At 37.0% G+C, this 21826-nt stretch overlaps 1 long non-coding RNA gene across 1 annotated transcript; it reads right to left on the minus strand.

The window, feature by feature from the left end:
* Positions 1–8700: 8700 nt before the first annotated feature.
* Positions 8701–12099, minus strand: LOC139830566 (uncharacterized). The gene is made up of 3 exons (XR_011743112.1): positions 11671–12099; positions 10263–10347; positions 8701–8949 (listed from the first exon to the last, which is right to left on the minus strand). It is a non-coding gene; the product is annotated as an uncharacterized lncRNA (long non-coding RNA).
* Between the last annotated feature and the right edge of the window lie 9727 nt (positions 12100–21826).

Consider the following 21826-nt stretch of genomic DNA (forward strand, 5'->3'; position numbering starts at 1 on the left):
GGGCAAACACACATGTGCTGCATAGTAATAATAAAAAAGTAGAAAAATCGACCTACGAATCTATGATTAAATAGGTTAAACTAGGGTTTTGCCCACTACTACAGATCAAGTTCAAAAATATCCAACTACTACTTCGATTTTGGGCTACTAATATAAAATTAAAATAAGTTGAACTAGTATTCCTCTAAAAAATCATTTTGGTATGCATTGTTTGATACTTTTCATAGCTATAGTGCATCACAAATTTATGATTTCATGCTTTGCTTTGCCAATTTCGATTTTTTCTAACCACCTTCTCTTTGATTTCAAATTTAGGTCAAACTATCGATGCCTACTATGTGTTCTACTTGAATTGGATGCAGCGTGCGCACATGTTTTGCCATTGTTTTGGGCTTCCACACATCTTTGGGGCATCCAAGTATTTAAGTTACCTTGTTTTTTTGAATTGTAATTCATACCCTTCCTCCCAATTTTTATGCCCATTTGAATCTTGGTCAAATCCTAAGTTTGACCAAGATTTGAACAAGTTTAAAACATGAAAATGAAAAGGTAAGCCTGAATCCTTCTTAGTCACTCTAAAATGAGAAGCTTTTGGGAGTTTTTTGAAATTTCCATGTTTGAAACCCAAAACCACTTCTCTTCATGCTTGACTTCATAAGACAGAGTTAATTTAGGGTTAGGGGGTAGATACATGATTTGTCTAGTTTGTTGTTTAGACCTTGTTTATCAACTTGAATGCTTACTATATGACATAATAATACTATGTGCTTTGGTTTTCATTTTTTTGATTTTTTCTGAATTTTTATGCCCATTTGATCTTGGTCAAATCCTAGGCTTAACCAATATTTAAACAAGTTTAAAACATGAAAATGAAAAGGTAAGCCTGTATCCTTCTTAATTAGTCACTCCAAAATGAAGCTTTTGGGAAGGTTTTTGAAATTTCCATGTTTGAAATCCAAAACGACTTCTCTTCGTGCTTGACTTCATAAGACAAAGTTTAGGGCTAGGGGTAGAAACATGATTTTTCTGGTTTGAATATGTCTAGACCTTGTTTATCAACTTGAGTGCTTACTATATGACATAAGAAGGCTATATGCTTTGGTTTTTCATTTTTTTTGAAATTTTATGCCCATTTGAATCTTGATCAAATCCTAGGTACGGTTTGACCAAGATTTGAACAATTTTAAAACATGAAAATAAAAGGTAAGCCCGACCTGGATCCTTTAGTCACTCTAAAATGAAGCTTTTGGGGGGTTCTTGAAATTTCCAAGTTTGAAACCCAAAACCACTTCTCTTCATGCTTCACTACATAAGACAGTGTTTAGGGTTAGGGGTAGATACATGATTTTTCTTGTTTGAATATATCTAGACCTTGTTTATATCAACTTTAATGCTAACTATATACCATAAGAAAACTATGTGCTTTGGTTTTTAATTTTTCTGATTTTTTATTTTGATGCACATTTGAATCTTTGTCAAATCCTAGGTTTGACCAAGATTTAAACAAGTATAAAACATGAAAATGAAAAGGGGAAGCTTGTATCCTTCTTAGTCACTCTAAAATGAAGTTTTTGGGATGTTCTTGAAATTTTCATGTTTGAAACCCAAAACCACTTCTCTTCATGCTTGACTTCATAAGATATAGTTTAGGGGCTAGGGGATAGATACATGATTTTCCTAGGTTTGAATATGCATGTCCAAACCTTGTTTATCAACTTGAATGCTTAGTATATGACATAAGAAGACTATATGCTTTTGTTTTTCATTTTTCTGATTTTTTTTAAATTTTATGCCCATTTGAATCTTTTTGTCAAATCCTTGGTTTAATTTGACACGGATTTAAACAAGTTTAAAATATGAAAATGAAAAGGTGGTAAGCAGGCATGGATCCTTCTTATATATATTAGTCACTCTAAAATGAAGCTTTTGGGAGGTTTTTGAAATTTCCATGTTTGAAACCCAAAACCACTTCTCTTCATGCATGTTGTTGACTTCATAAGATAGAGTTTAGGGGTTAGGGGTATAGATACATGATTTGTCTTGTTTGAATATGTGTCTAGACCTTGTTTATCAACTTTAATGCTTACTATATGACATAAGAACACTATGTGCTTTAATTTGGTTTTTAATTTTTATAATTTTTTATAATTTTGATGCACATTTTGAATCTTGGTCAAATCCTAGGTTTGACCGAGATTTGAACAAGTTTAAAACAAGAAAATAAAAGGTAAGCCCGCCAGACTGGATCCTTCTTAGTCACTCTATAATGAAGCTTTTAGGGGGGTTGTTGAAAATGTAAGCATGTATCCTTCTTAGTACGTCACACCACAATGAAGCTTTTGGGAGGGTTTTTTAAATGTCCATGTTTGAAACCCAAAACGACTTCTCTTCGTGCTTGACTTCATAATTAAGACAAAGTTTAGGGTTAGGGGTAGATACATGATTTTTCTGGTTTGAATATGTCTAGACTTTGTTTATCAACTTGAGTGCTTACTATATGGCATATATAAGAAGCTAGGCTATGTGCTTTGGTTTTTCATTTTTTTTTAATTTTTATGCCCATTTGAATCTTGGTCAAATCCTAGGTACGTACGGTTTGACCAAGATTTGAACATGTTTAAAACATGAAAATAAAAGGTAAGCATGGATCCTTCTTAGTCACTCTAAAATGAAGCTTTTGGGAGGTTTTTGAAATTTCCATGTTTGAAACCCAAAACCACTTCTCTTCATGCTTGGCTTCGTAAGATAGAGTTTAGGGTTTGGGGTAGATACGTACATGATTTTTCTAAGTATTTTTACGCCCATTTGAATCTTCGTCAAATCCTAAGTTTGACCAAGATTTGAACAAGTTTAAAACATGAAAATGAAAAGGGTAAGCCTGGATCCTTGTTTAGGGTTAGGGGGTAGATACATGATTTTTGTGGTTTGAATATGCCAGACCTTGTTTATCACCTTGAATGCTTACTATATGACATAGGAAGACGGCGTGCTTTTGTTTTTTCTTTTTTTTTTTGATTTTTTTTTTGAATTTTTATGCCCATTTGAATCTTGGTCAAGTCATAGGTTTGACCAAGATTTAAACATGTTTAAAACATGAAAATGAAAAAGTAAGCCTGGATCCTTCTTAGTCACTCCAAAATGTACCAATTGATAAATGAGTTAACTTGGCTTCATGGAAAAAATAATGTCATGTAAATGATTTAACTTGGCTTTCGTACCCTTGAATCCATAGGAAACTTTGTATAAATGTAGTAGTATAATAATCAACCGAGTTTTTACATCAACAGGTCTGTCACTTACGTGTGGTGCCCATGCGTGAGGTCCCACACTTCAGTGAGCACAAGTCACGTGCAATAGGTACGCAAACTCCCAGCCATTTTCTTTGTGAAGAGAAGACGCATCAGGATGCGTATTGGAAGTATGTGGGTCCTTCTGGATCCTTCGGTTGTCCCTCTCACAAAAAAAACAAATCTCTCTCATTCTCGGCCTCGCTCGACTCGCTCGCTCGCTCGCTCCTGCTCACTGACAAACCCTGCACAAAAGTCAACATCATCACACGAAAAAGGGGAGACACCATAATTCTCTCCCTTCTTCTCTCCTTCCGAGTGATCCCTCTTCCTCCGAGTTTCACTCGACGGGCAAACACACATGTGCTGCATAGTAATAATAAAAAAGTAGAAAAATCGACCTACGAATCTATGATTAAATATGTTAAACTAGGGTTTTGCCCACTACTACAGATCAAGTTCAAAAATATCCAACTACTACTTCGATTTTGGGCTACTAATATAAAATTAAAATAAGTTGAACTAGTATTCCTCTAAAAAATCATTTTGGTATGCATTGTTTGATACTTTTCATAGCTATAGTGCATCACAAATTTATGATTTCATGCTTTGCTTTGCCAATTTCGATTTTTTCTAACCACCTTCTCTTTGATTTCAAATTTAGGTCAAACTATCGATGCCTACTATGTGTTCTACTTGAATTGGATGCAGCGTGCGCACATGTTTTGCCATTGTTTTGGGCTTCCACACATCTTTGGGGCATCCAAGTATTTAATTTACCTTGTTTTTTGAATTGTAATTCATACCCTTCCTCCCAATTTTTATGCCCATTTGAATCTTGGTCAAATCCTAAGTTTGACCAAGATTTGAACAAGTTTAAAACATGAAAATGAAAAGGTAAGCCTGAATCCTTCTTAGTCACTCTAAAATGAGAAGCTTTTGGGAGTTTTTTGAAATTTCCATGTTTGAAACCCAAAACCACTTCTCTTCATGCTTGACTTCATAAGACAGAGTTAATTTAGGGTTAGGGGGTAGATACATGATTTGTCTAGTTTGTTGTTTAGACCTTGTTTATCAACTTGAATGCTTACTATATGACATAATAATACTATGTGCTTTGGTTTTCATTTTTTTTGATTTTTTCTGAATTTTTATGCCCATTTGATCTTGGTCAAATCCTAGGCTTAACCAATATTTAAACAAGTTTAAAACATGAAAATGAAAAGGTAAGCCTGTATCCTTCTTAATTAGTCACTCCAAAATGAAGCTTTTGGGAAGGTTTTTGAAATTTCCATGTTTGAAATCCAAAACGACTTCTCTTCGTGCTTGACTTCATAAGACAAAGTTTAGGGCTAGGGGTAGAAACATGATTTTTCTGGTTTGAATATGTCTAGACCTTGTTTATCAACTTGAGTGCTTACTATATGACATAAGAAGGCTATATGCTTTGGTTTTTCATTTTTTTTGAAATTTTATGCCCATTTGAATCTTGATCAAATCCTAGGTACGGTTTGACCAAGATTTGAACAATTTTAAAACATGAAAATAAAAGGTAAGCCTGACCTGGATCCTTTAGTCACTCCAAAATGAAGCTTTTGGGGGGTTCTTGAAATTTCCAAGTTTGAAACCCAAAACCACTTCTCTTCATGCTTCACTACATAAGACAGAGTTTAGGGTTAGGGGTAGATACATGATTTTTCTTGTTTGAATATATCTAGACCTTGTTTATATCAACTTTAATGCTAACTATATGACATAAGAAAACTATGTGCTTTGGTTTTTAATTTTTCTGATTTTTTATTTTGATGCACATTTGAATCTTTGTCAAATCCTAGGTTTGACCAAGATTTAAACAAGTATAAAACATGAAAATGAAAAGAGGAAGCCTGTATCCTTCTTAGTCACTCTAAAATGAAGTTTTTGGGATGTTCTTGAATTTTTCATGTTTGAAACCCAAAACCACTTCTCTTCATGCTTGACTTCATAAGATATAGTTTAGGGGCTAGGGGATAGATACATGATTTGCCTAGGTTTGAATATGCATGTCCAAACCTTGTTTATCAACATGAATGCTTAGTATATGACATAAGAAGACTATATGCTTTTGTTTTTCATTTTTCTGATTTTTTTTAAATTTTATGCCCATTTGAATCTTTTGGTCAAATCCTTGGTTTAATTTGACACGGATTTAAACAAGTTTAAAATATGAAAATGAAAAGGTGGTAAGCAGGCATGGATCCTTCTTATATATATTAGTCACTCTAAAATGAAGCTTTTGGGAGGTTTTTGAAATTTCCATGTTTGAAACCCAAAACCACTTCTCTTCATGTTGTTGACTTCATAAGATAGAGTTTAGGGGTTAGGGGTATAGATACATGATTTGTCTTGTTTGAATATGTGTCCAGACCTTGTTTATCAACTTTAATGCTTACTATATGACATAAGAACACTATGTGCTTTAATTTGGTTTTTAATTTTTATAATTTTTTTTGAATTTTGATGCACATTTTGAATCTTGGTCAAATCCTAGGTTTGACCAAGATTTGAACAAGTTTAAAACAAGAAAATAAAAGGTAAGCCCGCCAGACTGGATCCTTCTTAGTCACTCTATAATGAAGCTTTTAGGGGGGTTGTTGAAAATGTAAGCATGTATCCTTCTTAGTACGTCACACCACAATGAAGCTTTTGGGAGGGTTTTTTAAATGTCCATGTTTGAAACCCAAAACGACTTCTCTTCGTGCTTGACTTCATAATTAAGACAAAGTTTAGGGTTAGGGGTAGATACATGATTTTTCTGGTTTGAATATGTCTAGACTTTGTTTATCAACTTGAGTGCTTACTATATGGCATATATAAGAAGCTAGGCTATGTGCTTTGGTTTTTCATTTTTTTTTTGAATTTTTATGCCCATTTGAATCTTGGTCAAATCCTAGGTACGTACGGTTTGACCAAGATTTGAACATGTTTAAAACATGAAAATAAAAGGTAAGCATGGATCCTTCTTAGTCACTCTAAAATGAAGCTTTTGGGAGGTTTTTGAAATTTCCATGTTTGAAACCCAAAACCACTTCTCTTCATGCTTGGCTTCGTAAGATAGAGTTTAGGGTTTGGTGTAGATACGTACATGATTTTTCTAAGTATTTTTACGCCCATTTGAATTTTCGTCAAATCCTAAGTTTGACCAAGATTTGAACAAGTTTAAAACATGAAAATGAAAAGGGTAAGCCTGGATCCTTGTTTAGGGTTAGGGGGTAGATACATGATTTTTGTGGTTTGAATATGCCAGACCTTGTTTATCACCTTGAATGCTTACTATATGACATAGGAAGACGGCGTGCTTTTGTTTTTTCTTCTTTTTTTGATTTTTTTTTGAATTTTTATGCCCATTTGAATCTTGGTCAAGTCATAGGTTTGACCAAGATTTAAACATGTTTAAAACATGAAAATGAAAAAGTAAGCCTGGATCCTTCTTAGTCACTCCAAAATGTACCAATTGATAAATGAGTTAACTTGGCTTCATGGAAAAAATAATGTCATGTAAATGATTTAACTTGGCTTTCGTACCCTTGAATCCATAGGAAACTTTGTATAAATGTAGTAGTATAATAATCAACCGAGTTTTTACATCAACAGGTCTGTCACTTACGTGTGGTGCCCATGCGTGAGGTCCCACACTTCAGTGAGCACAAGTCACGTGCAATAGGTACGCAAACTCCCAGCCATTTTCTTTGTCAAGAGAAGACGCATCAGGGTGCGTATCGGAAGTATGTGGGTCCTTCTGGATCCTTCGGTTGTCCCTCTCACAAAAAAAAACAAATCTCTCTCATTCTCGGCCTCGCTCGACTCGCTCGCTCGCTCGCTCCTGCTCACTGACAAACCCTGCACAAAAGTCAACATCATCACACGAAAAAGGGGAGACACCATAATTCTCTCCCTTCTTCTCTCCTTCCGAGTGATCCCTCTTCCTCCGAGTTTCACTCGACGGGCAAACACACATGTGCTGCATAGTAATAATAAAAAAGTAGAAAAATCGACCTACGAATCTATGATTAAATAGGTTAAACTAGGGTTTTGCCCACTACTACAGATCATGTTCAAAAATATCCAACTACTACTTCGATTTTGGGCTACTAATATAAAATTAAAATAAGTTGAACTAGTATTCCTCTAAAAAATCATTTTGGTATGCATTGTTTGATACTTTTCATAGCTATAGTGCATCACAATTTTATGATTTCATGCTTTGCTTTGCCAATTTCGATTTTTTCTAACCACCTTCTCTTTGATTTCAAATTTAGGTCAAACTATCGATGCCTACTATGTGTTCTACTTGAATTGGATGAAGCGTGCGCACATGTTTTGCCATTGTTTTGGGCTTCCACACATCTTTGGGGCATCCAAGTATTTAAGTTACCTTGTTTTTTTGAATTGTAATTCATACCCTTCCTCCCAATTTTTATGCCCATTTGAATCTTGGTCAAATCCTAAGTTTGACCAAGATTTGAACAAGTTTAAAACATGAAAATGAAAAGGTAAGCCTGAATCCTTCTTAGTCACTCTAAAATGAGAAGCTTTTGGGAGTTTTTTGAAATTTCCATGTTTGAAACCCAAAACCACTTCTCTTCATGCTTGACTTCATAAGACAGAGTTAATTTAGGGTTAGGGGGTAGATACATGATTTGTCTAGTTTGTTGTTTAGACCTTGTTTATCAACTTGAATGCTTACTATATGACATAATAATACTATGTGCTTTGGTTTTCATTTTTTTTGATTTTTTCTGAATTTTTATGCCCATTTGATCTTGGTCAAATCCTAGGCTTAACCAATATTTAAACAAGTTTAAAACATGAAAATGAAAAGGTAAGCCTGTATCCTTCTTAATTAGTCACTCCAAAATGAAGCTTTTGGGAAGGTTTTTGAAATTTCCATGTTTGAAATCCAAAACGACTTCTCTTCGTGCTTGACTTCATAAGACAAAGTTTAGGGCTAGGGGTAGAAACATGATTTTTCTGGTTTGAATATGTCTAGACCTTGTTTATCAACTTGAGTGCTTACTATATGACATAAGAAGGCTATATGCTTTGGTTTTTCATTTTTTTTGAAATTTTATGCCCATTTGAATCTTGATCAAATCCTAGGTACGGTTTGACCAAGATTTGAACAATTTTAAAACATGAAAATAAAAGGTAAGCCCGACCTGGATCCTTTAGTCACTCTAAAATGTAGCTTTTGGGGGGTTCTTGAAATTTCCAAGTTTGAAACCCAAAACCACTTCTGTGACGCCCCGGAACCGGTACCATGAGGATTCCAGCGATCCCGCCGAAATCCGCACGATATCGATCCAGAGACGCCCTCCGACACGACGTGCGCGACGAATCACACACGTGATGCCAGAGGAATTAACACGAGCGGTAACATTACAACAGGATTACAATAGAGCCCACAAGAAACATATATTACAACAACGACTCCAATGAGTCAAGATACAAATATACAATACAAAGATCTGAATCATACAGAAGATCAAATATGTCCGAGTACGGACAAGATACAAATTGGACTAAGAGTCCTGAAGATAACCAGCGGCGTCCATAACCCTGCCCAGGCCAAGCCGGAAGGGTAACCTCGCTAACGTCGTCTTCATCGAACATATCTTCATACCTGCCCGGTTATATCCCGTAGAAGCAGCAATAAGTACGGGTTCGTACTTAACAAGACTTCAAGACGTATAAGCATTCGTCAACCAGTCGTCCTTTGTACTTGAGGCACGCAGGGGACTTAGAGGACGCAAGAGGAACGTCATAGGCAATATGGTGGGGTTAAGCGGCAGCGCGCAAGCACTAAAAACCTATAGAGACACTCTACAACATTCGTCTAAACAGAGAAGGTGAGAGAGCGCATAAACTAACAGTTCTATACTCTGCAAACATAACACAGCCAACGCTTCCCCCCTTCGCAAAGAAGTACTTACAAAGGCACTCACACGGTTGTCAAGTTTTAACCATTTATTATTAAAGTTGTGCTAACTTACTACACAAGTTATTATGATTAAAACAACAGGTGTAAGTTGTCTATGGTCGAATCATACAGCTCCAAGTCGTCCATAACCGCGGACACGGCTCATCGATAAGATTGTAACCCTGCAGGGGTGCCCAAATGTGCCCACACGCACGATCAACCCACTTACGACAGGTGGATATCACGACACGCACTCTCCTTCACTACAACAATGTCCAGGAAGCCACCTAACTAAGTTAACCCGTTTCGGAACCCGATCGAAACTCCGACGCGGACTTAGCTGTTTGCGTCTACGGCTTTCGGATGGAAACAAAGGTTCGCAGGGTGAATCCATCTTCAGCAATACGTACCGCATCCTACGAGCGTGCAAGAGACAACGGGGTTACAAGGGAACATGGCTTCCCCAAAAGTAACATCATATCATCTGACCACAAAGAAACATGCTTGCACGCCCGGGAGAAACAAAACAAACATCCAAACTAGTTGTGGCCACTGGACAAAGCTGTAGATTCCGGCAGTGGTCGAGGGGAGACCCGGTAAGCATACCCACGTGTGGTTAGAGCGCTCAGTCTCGGAACAGATAACAAGAACTCGGGATCCTAAGATATTTAGGAAACACAAGTGAGCCGTCATAAAACGAGCAGCTGACCCACCGATGCCTCCGCTAAACAAATGTCAACAACTAAAGTAACCATGATTCTTCCCAACATATAACCCGATAAGATAACAACAACGGTAACGAGATAAAACAGCACTAGCATGCACTACGACTCGCAAGGGCAGACTCGATAACCAAACAATAGCCGTAGGAGGTGGTGGTGGCAATATGGCTGCTTGAGGTAACAAGTGGAAAGGACACGTGACAAGAACGTAACTTAAGGATAGCATGAGGGAGAAGGCAAAATAAAATAGGTGAGCGTCTCCTGCAGGGACAGAAGTATAGGGGAAATGCTTGCCTGTTAAAGCTTGCCGAGGAACATCCGGAGAACTTGTCGTATCTCACATCACCACTTCGTGATCCTATCCGGGAAGAAGCAAATGCTGGAACAAACAACGTATGCAAGTCTTACAACTACGGATAAAGAAGAATCGGCATGAGCAAGATGATATGCATGGCATGGCAAAGATGGTGCAATGCATCTTATCCAAATTAATCGGAATCGGAGTCCGAACAAACAATTATTAGGTTCTAGTTATTTTTCTACCCCGCATATTAAATGTTATTAGCATGGCAAGACATGGCATAGGTGAGCTACTTCAATATTAAGCGGAGCGGGGCGACCATAACCGGCAAGTCCAAATACTCCGCGATTTGATTATTAGGTGCGATGCGAACCACAAGGACATGAGATGATGTGAGATGCAAACATGCATATGACTGATATCACATATGTATACATGTTAATAATTAACATCAAGTTTTATTATTCCAAAACAAAGAGTACAAAAGTGGTGTTAAACCAGGGCTATCACAAGGCACTAGCCTGATTTAGAAACATACAGGAAGATATCAGGTATTGTAATAAGTGGGGTTAACTGATAGGAAGAGACAATGAAGACTGAACTGTCTGTCGACAGGTTACTGAACCCAAACCAGAAATTGAAAAGGGGTGGAACCAGACAGCCAGTGTTCGTTATGATACAGATAGGTCTTGAAAATTTAAGAAATAGATCCGCGCGTGATAAGTTCTTCTGAAGCTGAAACTTGACAGTGCTCTCTGAAATTGAAACAGGGACACATGAATAGATGTGGTGTGTGTGTGGCTTACCACGGGAAACTGGGGATTCAGATGTTCGACAAAATATTGAGTGCAAGAAATAAGAGCAAGCAACGGAGGGCATCAGCTAGTAGAACAGAAGCATACAAGCAGACTGCTGGATCAATTGAGACGGGGTGCATAGCTAGCTAGCTAGCTAGCGCAAGAAAGCAAGTGGATGGATGGAGGTGCATACGGGTGAAGATAAGCAGCCAGGCAGCTAGATGGGAATTAGACTCTGCATTTTGTGGATCGATCAAAGCATGTACTACACGGAATGAAAAACAGCACTGGCCACTTACGGCAACAAGGCGCAAAGCAGCTGAGCCTGATCATGTACAGGTGCGAACAGTTTAAAGAAAACATCTCTGCTGGAGTGCTGGGGCATACTAGCCGGACTTGGACGAGGAAGATAACGGAGACCATGTTCTGGCAACGAATACCAACAGGGGAAGCGGTCGCGTGCGTGACGCGGGAGAGTAGGAAATTAAGTGTTAACTGAACCCAAACATTGTTGAGCACTTGGCGATGATGTTCAGAGACGACGACTAAGTTCGATGCATGATTTGAGGTAAGGAAAGGAGGGGAGATGCAACGAGGAGCTCACCGAGATGGTCCTGGTGGAGTTGGACATGCGCAGCGCGTACGGAGATGAGGGTACGGACGGCGACAAAGCTCCGGGAAGAAGAAAGGTACAGGCGGCGTCAGCGTCCGCGGTTGACGAAGATGAGGCCACCGAAGGGGAGGCTCCCGGCTTGCGCTCCTGGCCGGAAGTGAACGAGGGTTCGTGGAACGCATCCCCGGCGCTAGCCCGGCGCGGCGAGGCCCATGGCGACAGCAAGGACGGCAACTCCGGCACCTTATCTCTGTTTTTCTGAAACTCTGAATTTAACTGAAGAGAAGTTCTTCCTCGTTGGGTGGAAGAGGGGAAAAGCATGGCGGCGGCGCAGAGGAAGAGAATAGAGGCTAGGGTTTTGGTTGGGGCTTGATTTGGAATTGGAGGGGAAAAGCTTGGAGCAGGTGGTTGTGAAAGAAGGATGGAAAAGCTCACGGCGTCGGCGTACTGACGGGAAGCAAAAGGAAAACATGAGCAGAGTACTCCCTCTCGTTCACAGAAGTAAAACGGAGCCAGCTGGGCTTTCTCCAGAGAAGAGAAAAAAAGAGCTTGGGCTGATTTCTTTTTATTTCTTTTATTCCTTTTTCTTTCTCTGATTTTATTTGAACCATTGAAAAACAAGTTTGAATTTGAAACAAAGGTAGAGACAAGTGACAGAAATAGTTTCAACATAAATATCTTTATTTGGAACCAAGACAAAATATTTTCAACATTCCAAAATTATTCGTAAGTTGATTAATTGTAAGATAAGAGATTAAAGAGAGGGGGTTTAATATCAACCCATATTTACTAGAAATTTGGCATGGCCTTTTGAAAAGTGGTCAAGTGTAGAAATAGGTAGGCAGGCTTGAAGCTTGGAACGTCTCAAGTGAGATGGAGATAGAACAAGAGAGAAGAGAGAGAGAGAGAAAAACCAATCATATAAAATAAAGAGGGCAAATAAAATCCAAATGCAATTTTTTATAAGAACCAAAGTGACATGGTATGATATGCATGATGCAATGATGATGCACAAAACTAAACAACCGGAAAAAATCTAATAGGGGTATTTCCGGGGCCGTTACAACTTCTCTTCATGCTTGACTACAAAAGACAGAGTTTAGGGTTAGGGGTAGATACATGATTTTTCTTGTTTGAATATATCTAGACCTTGTTTATATCAACTTTAATGCTAACTATATGACATAAGAAAACTATGTGCTTTGGTTTTTAATTTTTCTGATTTTTTATTTTGATGCACATTTGAATCTTTGTTAAATCCTAGGTTTGACCAAGATTTAAACAAGTATAAAACATGAAAATGAAAAGGGGAAGCATGTATCCTTCTTAGTCACTCTAAAATGAAGTTTTTGGGATGTTCTTGAAATTTTCATGTTTGAAACCCAAAACCACTTCTCTTCATGCTTGACTTCATAAGATATAGTTTAGGGGCTAGGGGATAGATACATGATTTGCCTAGGTTCGAATATGCATGTCCAAACCTTGTTTATCAACTTGAATGCTTAGTATATGACATAAGAAGACTATATGCTTTTGTTTTTCATTTTTCTGATTTTTTTTTAAATTTTATGCCCATTTGAATCTTTTGGTCAAATCCTTGGTTTAATTTGACACGGATTTAAACAAGTTTAAAATATGAAAATGAAAAGGTGGTAAGCAGGCATGGATCCTTCTTATATATATTAGTCACTCTAAAATGAAGCTTTTGGGAGGTTTTTGAAATTTCCATGTTTGAAACCCAAAACCACTTCTCTTCATGTTGTTGACTTCATAAGATAGAGTTTAGGGGTTAGGGGTATAGATACATGATTTGTCTTGTTTGAATATGTGTCTAGACCTTGTTTATCAACTTTAATGCTTACTATATGACATAAGAACACTATGTGCTTTAATTTGGTTTTTAATTTTTATAATTTTTTTTGAATTTTGATGCACATTTTGAATCTTGGTCAAATCCTAGGTTTGACCGATATTTGAACAAGTTTAAAACAAGAAAATAAAAGGTAAGCCCGCCAGACTGGATCCTCCTTAGTCACTCTATAATGAAGCTTTTAGGGGGGTTGTTGAAAATGTAAGCATGTATCCTTCTTAGTACGTCACACCACAATGAAGCTTTTGGGAGGGTTTTTTAAATGTCCATGTTTGAAACCCAAAACGACTTCTCTTCGTGCTTGACTTCATAATTAAGACAAAGTTTAGGGTTAGGGGTAGATACATGATTTTTCTGGTTTGAATATGTCTAGACTTTGTTTATCAACTTGAGTGCTTACTATATGGCATATATAAGAAGCTAGGCTATGTGCTTTGGTTTTTCATTTTTTTTTTGAATTTTTATGCCCATTTGAATCTTGGTCAAATCCTAGGTACGTACGGTTTGACCAAGATTTGAACATGTTTAAAACATGAAAATAAAAGGTAAGCATGGATCCTTCTTAGTCACTCTAAAATGAAGCTTTTGGGAGGTTTTTGAAATTTCCATGTTTGAAACCCAAAACCACTTCTCTTCATGCTTGGCTTCGTAAGATAGAGTTTAGGGTTTGGGGTAGATACGTACATGATTTTTCTAAGTATTTTTACGCCCATTTGAATCTTCGTCAAATCCTAAGTTTGACCAAGATTTGAACAAGTTTAAAACATGAAAATGAAAAGGGTAAGCCTGGATCCTTGTTTAGGGTTAGGGGGTAGATACATGATTTTTGTGGTTTGAATATGCCAGACCTTGTTTATCACCTTGAATGCTTACTATATGACATAGGAAGACGGCGTGCTTTTGTTTTTTTGATTTTTTTTTGAATTTTTATGCCCATTTGAATCTTGGTCAAGTCATAGGTTTGACCAAGATTTAAACATGTTTAAAACATGAAAATGAAAAAGTAAGCCTGGATCCTTCTTAGTCACTCCAAAATGTACCAATTGATAAATGAGTTAACTTGGCTTCATGGAAAAAATAATGTCATGTAAATGATTTAACTTGTCTTTCGTACCCTTGAATCCATAGGAAACTTTGTATAAATGTAGTAGTATAATAATCAACCGAGTTTTTACATCAACAGGTCTATCACTTACGTGTGGTGCCCATGCGTGAGGTCCCACACTTCAGTGAGCACAAGTCACGTGCAATAGGTACGCAAACTCCCAGCCATTTTCTTTGTCAAGAGAAGACGCATCAGGATGCGTATCGGAAGTATGTGGGTCCTTCTGGATCCTTCGGTTGTCCCTCTCACAAAAAAAACAAATCTCTCTCATTCTCGGCCTCGCTCGACTCGCTCGCTCGCTCCTGCTCACTGACAAACCCTGCACAAAAGTCAACATCATCACACGAAAAAGGGGAGACACCATAATTCTCTCCCTTCTTCTCTCCTTACGAGTGATCCCTCTTCCTCCGAGTTTCACTCGACGGGCAAACACACATGTGCTGCATAGTAATAATAAAAAAGTAGAAAAATTGACCTACGAATCTATGATTAAATAGGTTAAACTAGGGTTTTGCCCACTACTACAGATCAAGTTCAAAAATATCCAACTACTACTTCGATTTTGGGCTACTAATATAAAATTAAAATAAGTTGAACTAGTATTCCTCTAAAAAATCATTTTGGTATGCATTGTTTGATACTTTTCATAGCTATAGTGCATCACAAATTTATGATTTCATGCTTTGCTTTGCCAATTTCGATTTTTTCTAACCACCTTCTCTTTGATTTCAAATTTAGGTCAAACTATCGATGCCTACTATGTGTTCTACTTGAATTGGATGCAGCGTGCGCACATGTTTTGCCATTGTTTTGGGCTTCCACACATCTTTGGGGCATCCAAGTATTTAAGTTACCTTGTTTTTTTGAATTGTAATTCATACCCTTCCTCCCAATTTTTATGCCCATTTGAATCTTGGTCAAATCCTAAGTTTGACCAAGATTTGAACAAGTTTAAAACATGAAAAATGAAAAGGTAAGCCTGAATCCTTCTTAGTCACTCTAAAATGAGAAGCTTTTGGGAGTTTTTTGAAATTTCCATGTTTGAAACCCAAAACCACTTCTCTTCATGCTTGACTTCATAAGATAGAGTTAATTTAGGGTTAGGGGGTAGATACATGATTTGTCTAGTTTGTTGTTTAGACCTTGTTTATCAACTTGAATGCTTACTATATGACATAATAATACTATGTGCTTTGGTTTTCATTTTTTTGATTTTTTCTGAATTTTTATGCCCATTTGATCTTGGTCAAATCCTAGGCTTAACCAATATTTAAACAAGTTTAAAACATGAAAATGAAAAGGTAAGCCTGTATCCTTCTTAATTAGTCACTCCAAAATGAAGCTTTTGGGAAGGTTTTTGAAATTTCCATGTTTGAAATCCAAAACGACTTCTCTTCGTGCTTGACTTCATAAGACAAAGTTTAGGGCTAGGGGTAGAAACATGATTTTTCTGGTTTGAATATGTCTAGACCTTGTTTATCAACTTGAGTGCTTACTATATGACATAAGAAGGCTATATGCTTTGGTTTTTCATTTTTTTGGAATTTTATGCCCATTTGAATCTTGATCAAATCCTAGGTACGGTTTGACCAAGATTTGAACAATTTTAAAACATGAAAATAAAAGGTAAGCCCGACCTGGATCCTTTAGTCACTCTAAAATGAAGCTTTTGGGGGGTTCTTGAAATTTCCAAGTTTGAAACCCAAAACCACGTACTTCTCTTCATGCTTGACTACATAAGACATACAGAGTTTAGGGTTAGGGGTAGATACATGATTTTTCTTGTTTGAATATATCTAGACCTTGTTTATATCAACTTTAATGCGAACTATATGACATAAGAAAACTATGTGCTTTGGTTTTTAATTTTTCTGATTTTTTATTTTGATGCACATTTGAATCTTTGTCAAATCCTAGGTTTGACCAAGATTTAAACAAGTATAAAAAATGAAAATGAAAAGGGGAAGCCTGTATCCTTCTTAGTCACTCTAAAATGAAGTTTTTGGGATGTTCTTGAAATTTTCATGTTTGAAACCCAAAACCACTTCTCTTCATGCTTGACTTCATAAGATAGAGTTTAGGGGCTAGGGGATAGATACATGATTTGCCTAGGTTTGAATATGCATGTCCAAACCTTGTTTATCAACTTGAATGCTTACTATATGACATAAGAAGACTCTATGCTTTTTTTTCATTTTTCTGATTTTTTTTTTAAATTTTATGCCCATTTGAATCTTTTGGTCAAATCCTTGGTTTAATTTGACACGGATTAATTTAAACAAGTTTAAAATATGAAAATGAAAAGGTGGTAAGCAGGCATGGATCCTTCTTATATATATTAGTCACTCTAAAATGAAGCTTTTGGGAGGTTTTTGAAATTTCCATGTTTGAAACCCAAAACCACTTCTCTTCATGCATGTTGTTGACTTCATAAGATAGAGTTTAGGGGTTAGGGGTATAGATACATGATTTGTCTTGTTTGAATATGTGTCAAGACCTTGTTTATCAACTTTAATGCTTACTATATGACATAAGAACACTATGTGCTTTAATTTGGTTTTTAATTTTTATATTTTTTTTTGAATTTTGATGCACATTTTGAATCTTGGTCAAATCCTAGGTTTGAACGAGATTTGAACAAGTTTAAAACAATAAAATAAAAGGTAAGCCCGCCAGACTGGATCCTTCTTAGTCACTCTATAATGAAGCTTTTAGGGGGGTTGTTGAAAATGTAAGCATGTATCCTTCTTAGTACGTCACACCACAATGAAGCTTTTGGGAGGGTTTTTGAAATGTCCATGTTTGAAACCCAAAACGACTTCTCTTCGTGCTTGACTTCATAATTAAGACAAAGTTTAGGGTTAGGGGTAGAGATACATGATTTTTCTGGTTTGAATATGTCTAGACTTTGTTTATCAACTTGAGTGCTTACTATATCAAGTTGTGTCTGAGTCGAGTCAATGTTGAGTCGTTGAGTCACCTAGTATTATTATTATGGTGGTGTACTTGTGTTCATGTACTTGTTTCAGACAGGTATTGTTGTTTTGGTGAAGGAGACATGCATCATCCATTTTTGGTGGGGTTAATTGGTTCTAGGGTTAATTGGTTCTATGCCACTCCTCAATTCACAAGTTGTGTTTATGCCATTCCAAAAACTGAAGTTGTGTTTATGCCACTCTCAATTCTCAATACCCCCTTCTATGCCATTTTCAACAATACAACATGAAAACGGTTCAATAAATAGTCGTATTTCAGTTTATACTTTCGTATTGACCAAAATAAACACGTGTTCAGATTTGGAGCGACTTTTGGGTGTTTCGGGCACACAAGAAATCCAAAATTTTCAAATTCGGCAAAAATTAGAACTTCCCAGAAAAATCTAATTTTTTTATAGGAAATCAAAAACAACTGAAACGAGTATACTATTTTAATTTGAGCCATTTATGTGCAGATTTGCATAAAAAGGCTGACATTCTTATCTGTCTAGAAATTGGTAAAATTTTGTTCAAAAAATCAAACTTCTTGAAAAATCTGATAATTTTACAGAATGTCAAGAACACTAATATGAGTCATCCAAGTATTTAAGTTACCTTGTTTTTTTTGAATTGTAATTCATACCCTTCCTCCCAATTTTTATGCCCATTTGAATCTTGGTCAAATCCTAAGTTTGACCAAGATTTGAACAAGTTTAAAACATGAAAATGAAAAGGTGAGCATGAATCCTTCTTAGTCACTCTAAAATGAGAAGCTGTTGGGAGTTGTTTGAAATTTCCATGTTTGAAACCCAAAACCACTTCTCTTCATGCTTGACTTCATAAGACAGAGTTTAGGGTTGGGGGTAGATACATGATTTGTCCGGTTTGTTGTTTAGACCTTGTTTATCAACTTGAATGCTTACTATATGACATAATAATACTATGTGCTTTGATTTTCATTTTTTGATTTTTTCTGAATTTTTATGCCCATTTGATCTTGGTCAAATCATAGGTTTAACCAATATTTAAACAAGTTTATAACATGAAAATGAAAAGGTAAGCCTGCATCCTTCTTAGTCACTCCAAAATGAAAGCTTACATATACTCTTGGAATACTGTTTTGGGTGATTTGTCATTCAAAAATTTGGTATCATTCGGATCGGAGGAAGTATAGTTGGAGATGAATGGCCCACCAAGTCTCTGCCTCGAAGTTTGCTCTTTGACCAGATAAGTATTACTACTCGCGAGGTGCCGAGGAGACGGGGAGGCCAAATTTAAGGACTAACCTTTGCTCTTGCCGTCTTCCTCAGTTCACCACTTTGTTTACCTCTTGGAATACTACTTCGCCACCATGACCGGGAGCAAGTCTCGCCACGAGAAGGGCTCGTGCGGCTGCGGCGAAGCTGAGGGAATCCAGCAATGTCGTCCACTGTCTTTGTCGAGGTGCCTTCTGCGCAAGAGTCTTCAAGGGCGTCGCAGCCCGCGACTGCCACCTTCAGGCGATGCTCCGTTCTTGCGCATCTTTCTATGTCTTTCACAACTTATCATCCCCTCCTTTTCTTACCTTCTCTCAATCGTATATTCAGGTCGGGCGGCCTTAGTTTTCCCGCAGCCCTCCTGCCTGCGGAAACATCTTCCACGGAGCCAAGTTCTCAAAGCAGCGAGGTATAGACATTCGTGCAAATTGGGATTCCCATTTTCTCTTTCTTGGTACTTCTCTAGGTACACTTCTGATTTTGTGCTCCATCCCCATCTGATAGAAGCCCCGCTACGAGATCGGGCCCATTTTAGAAATGGTTATGGGCGATTTCTGCGTCGAGACGGCGGACAGAAGCGCCCTCGCCGATGAGTGCATGAGACTTTATTCTGAGCTCGCCACTGAGAAGATCCGGATTCGCATTCTCGACGATATCGCCATGAAATCGTTCACTGCGAGTAATGAGATCCAGCGGCGGAGCCTCGGCCAGGCGGAGACCATGGACAAACTCGCCGGACTGATCCTGAACCTCACGGTTAGGATGGACAAACTAGAGGCCGAGCTGTCACAGGTTAAGGCTCTCACCTCCGAGCTGAAGCGTCAAGCAGGCTCAAGGTAGATCTTGACCAGGTCACTGTGTACCACTAGCTGCAATCCTTGATGACTGCTGTGTCACCTGGCTTCCGAGTTTCTGAAGGTTAATTTTCGAAATTTTGTTCGTAAAATTGGCCTGTGGAAATGTAAACAAACTAGTACTCTTACTTTATTATATTAGTACTTGTGTCAATGTAGTAGTTGTGTCTGAGTCGAGTCAATGTTGAGTCGTTGAGTCACCTAGTATTATTATTATGGTGGTGTACTTGTGTTCATGTACTTGTTTCAGACAGGTATTGCTGTTTTGGTGAAGGAGACATGCATCACCCATTTTTGGTGGGGTTAATTGGTTCTAGGATTAATTGGTTCTATGCCACTCCTCAGTTCACAAGTTGTGTTTATGCCATTCCAAAAACTGAAGTTGTGTTTATGCCACTCTCAATTCTCAATACCCCCTTCTATGCCATTTTCAACAATACAACATGAAAACGGTTCAATAAATAGTCGTATTTCAGTTTATACTTTCGTATTGACCAAAATAATCCTGTGTTCAGATTTGGAGCGACTTTTGGGTGTTTCGGGCACACAAGAAATCCAAAATTTTCAAATTCTGGCAAAAATTAGAACTTCTCAGGAAAATCTATTTTTTATAGGAAATCAAAAACACTGAAACGAGTATACTGTTTAATTTGAGCCATTTATGTGCAGATTTGCATAAAAAGACTGACATTTTCTGTTCTGTCTAGAAATTGGTAAAATTTTGTCCAAAAAAACAAACTTCGAAAAATCTGATAATTTTACAGAATGTCAAGAACACTAATATGAGTCTACTATTCTAATATGAGCCATTTCTGGGCACATATGATCCATTAAACATAGGTGCAAAGTACGGTCCAGATTATCTGAGAGTATGTACAAACTGTAGTACAGAGAAGTCATTTTGGGTTTCTAACATGGAAATTTCAAGAACATCCCAAAAAGCTTCATTTTAGAGTGAGTAAGAAGGATCCAGGCTTACCTTTTCATTTTCATGTTTTAAACTTGTTTAAATCTTGGTCAAACCTAGGATTTGACCAAGATTCAAATGGGCAGAAAATTAAAAAAATCATAAAAATGAAAAACCAAAGTACATAGTCTTCTTATGTCATATAGTAAGCATTCAAGTTGATAAACAAGGTCTAGACATATTCAAACCATACAAATCATGTATCTACCCCCTAACCCTAAACTCTGTCTTATGAAGTCAAGCATGAAGAGAAGTGGTTTTGGGTTTCAAACATGGAAATTTCAAAAACCTCTTAAAAATTCATTTTAGAGTGACTAAGAAGGATATGATGCAGGCTTCCCTTTTCATTTTCTTGTCTTAAACTTGTTTAAATCTTGGTCAAACCTAAGATTTGACCAAAAGATTCAAACGGGCATAAAATTCAAAAAAATCAGAAAAATGAAAAACAAAAGCATATAGTCTTCTTATGTCATATAGTAAGCATTCAAGTTGATAAACAAGGTCTAGACATATTCAAACCAGAAAAATCATGTATATATCTACCCCTAACCCTAAACTTTGTCTTATGAAGAGAAGTGGTTTTGGGTTTCAAACATGGAAATTTCAAGAACCTCCCAAAAGCTTCATTTTAGAGTGTGACTAAGAAGGATCCAGGCTTACCTTTTCACTTTCATGTTCTAAACTTGTTTAAATCCTAGTCAAACCTAGGATTTCACAAAGATTCAAATATATGGGTATAAAATACAAAAAAATAGAAAAATGAAAAACGAAAGCACATAGTCTTCTTATGTCATATAGTAAGCATTAAAGTTGATAAACAAGGTCTAGACATATTCAAACTAGACAAATCATGTATCTCCCCCTTAACCCCTAAACTCTGTATTATGAAGTCAAGCATGAAGAGAAGTGGTTTTGGGTTTCCAACATGGAAATTTCAAAAACCTCTTAAAAATTCATTTTAGAGTGACTAAGAAGGATGCAAGCTTCCCTTTTCATTTTCATGTCTTAAACTTGTTTAAATCTTGGTCAAACCTAAGATTTGACCAAAAGATTCAAACGGGCATAAAATTCAAAAAAAAAAATCAGAAAAATGAAAAACAAAAGCATATAGTCTTCTTGT

Source organism: Lolium perenne, chromosome 4 (assembly GCF_019359855.2).
Source record: "Lolium perenne isolate Kyuss_39 chromosome 4, Kyuss_2.0, whole genome shotgun sequence".
In the NCBI taxonomy this organism is placed as follows: Eukaryota; Viridiplantae; Streptophyta; class Magnoliopsida; order Poales; family Poaceae; genus Lolium; species Lolium perenne.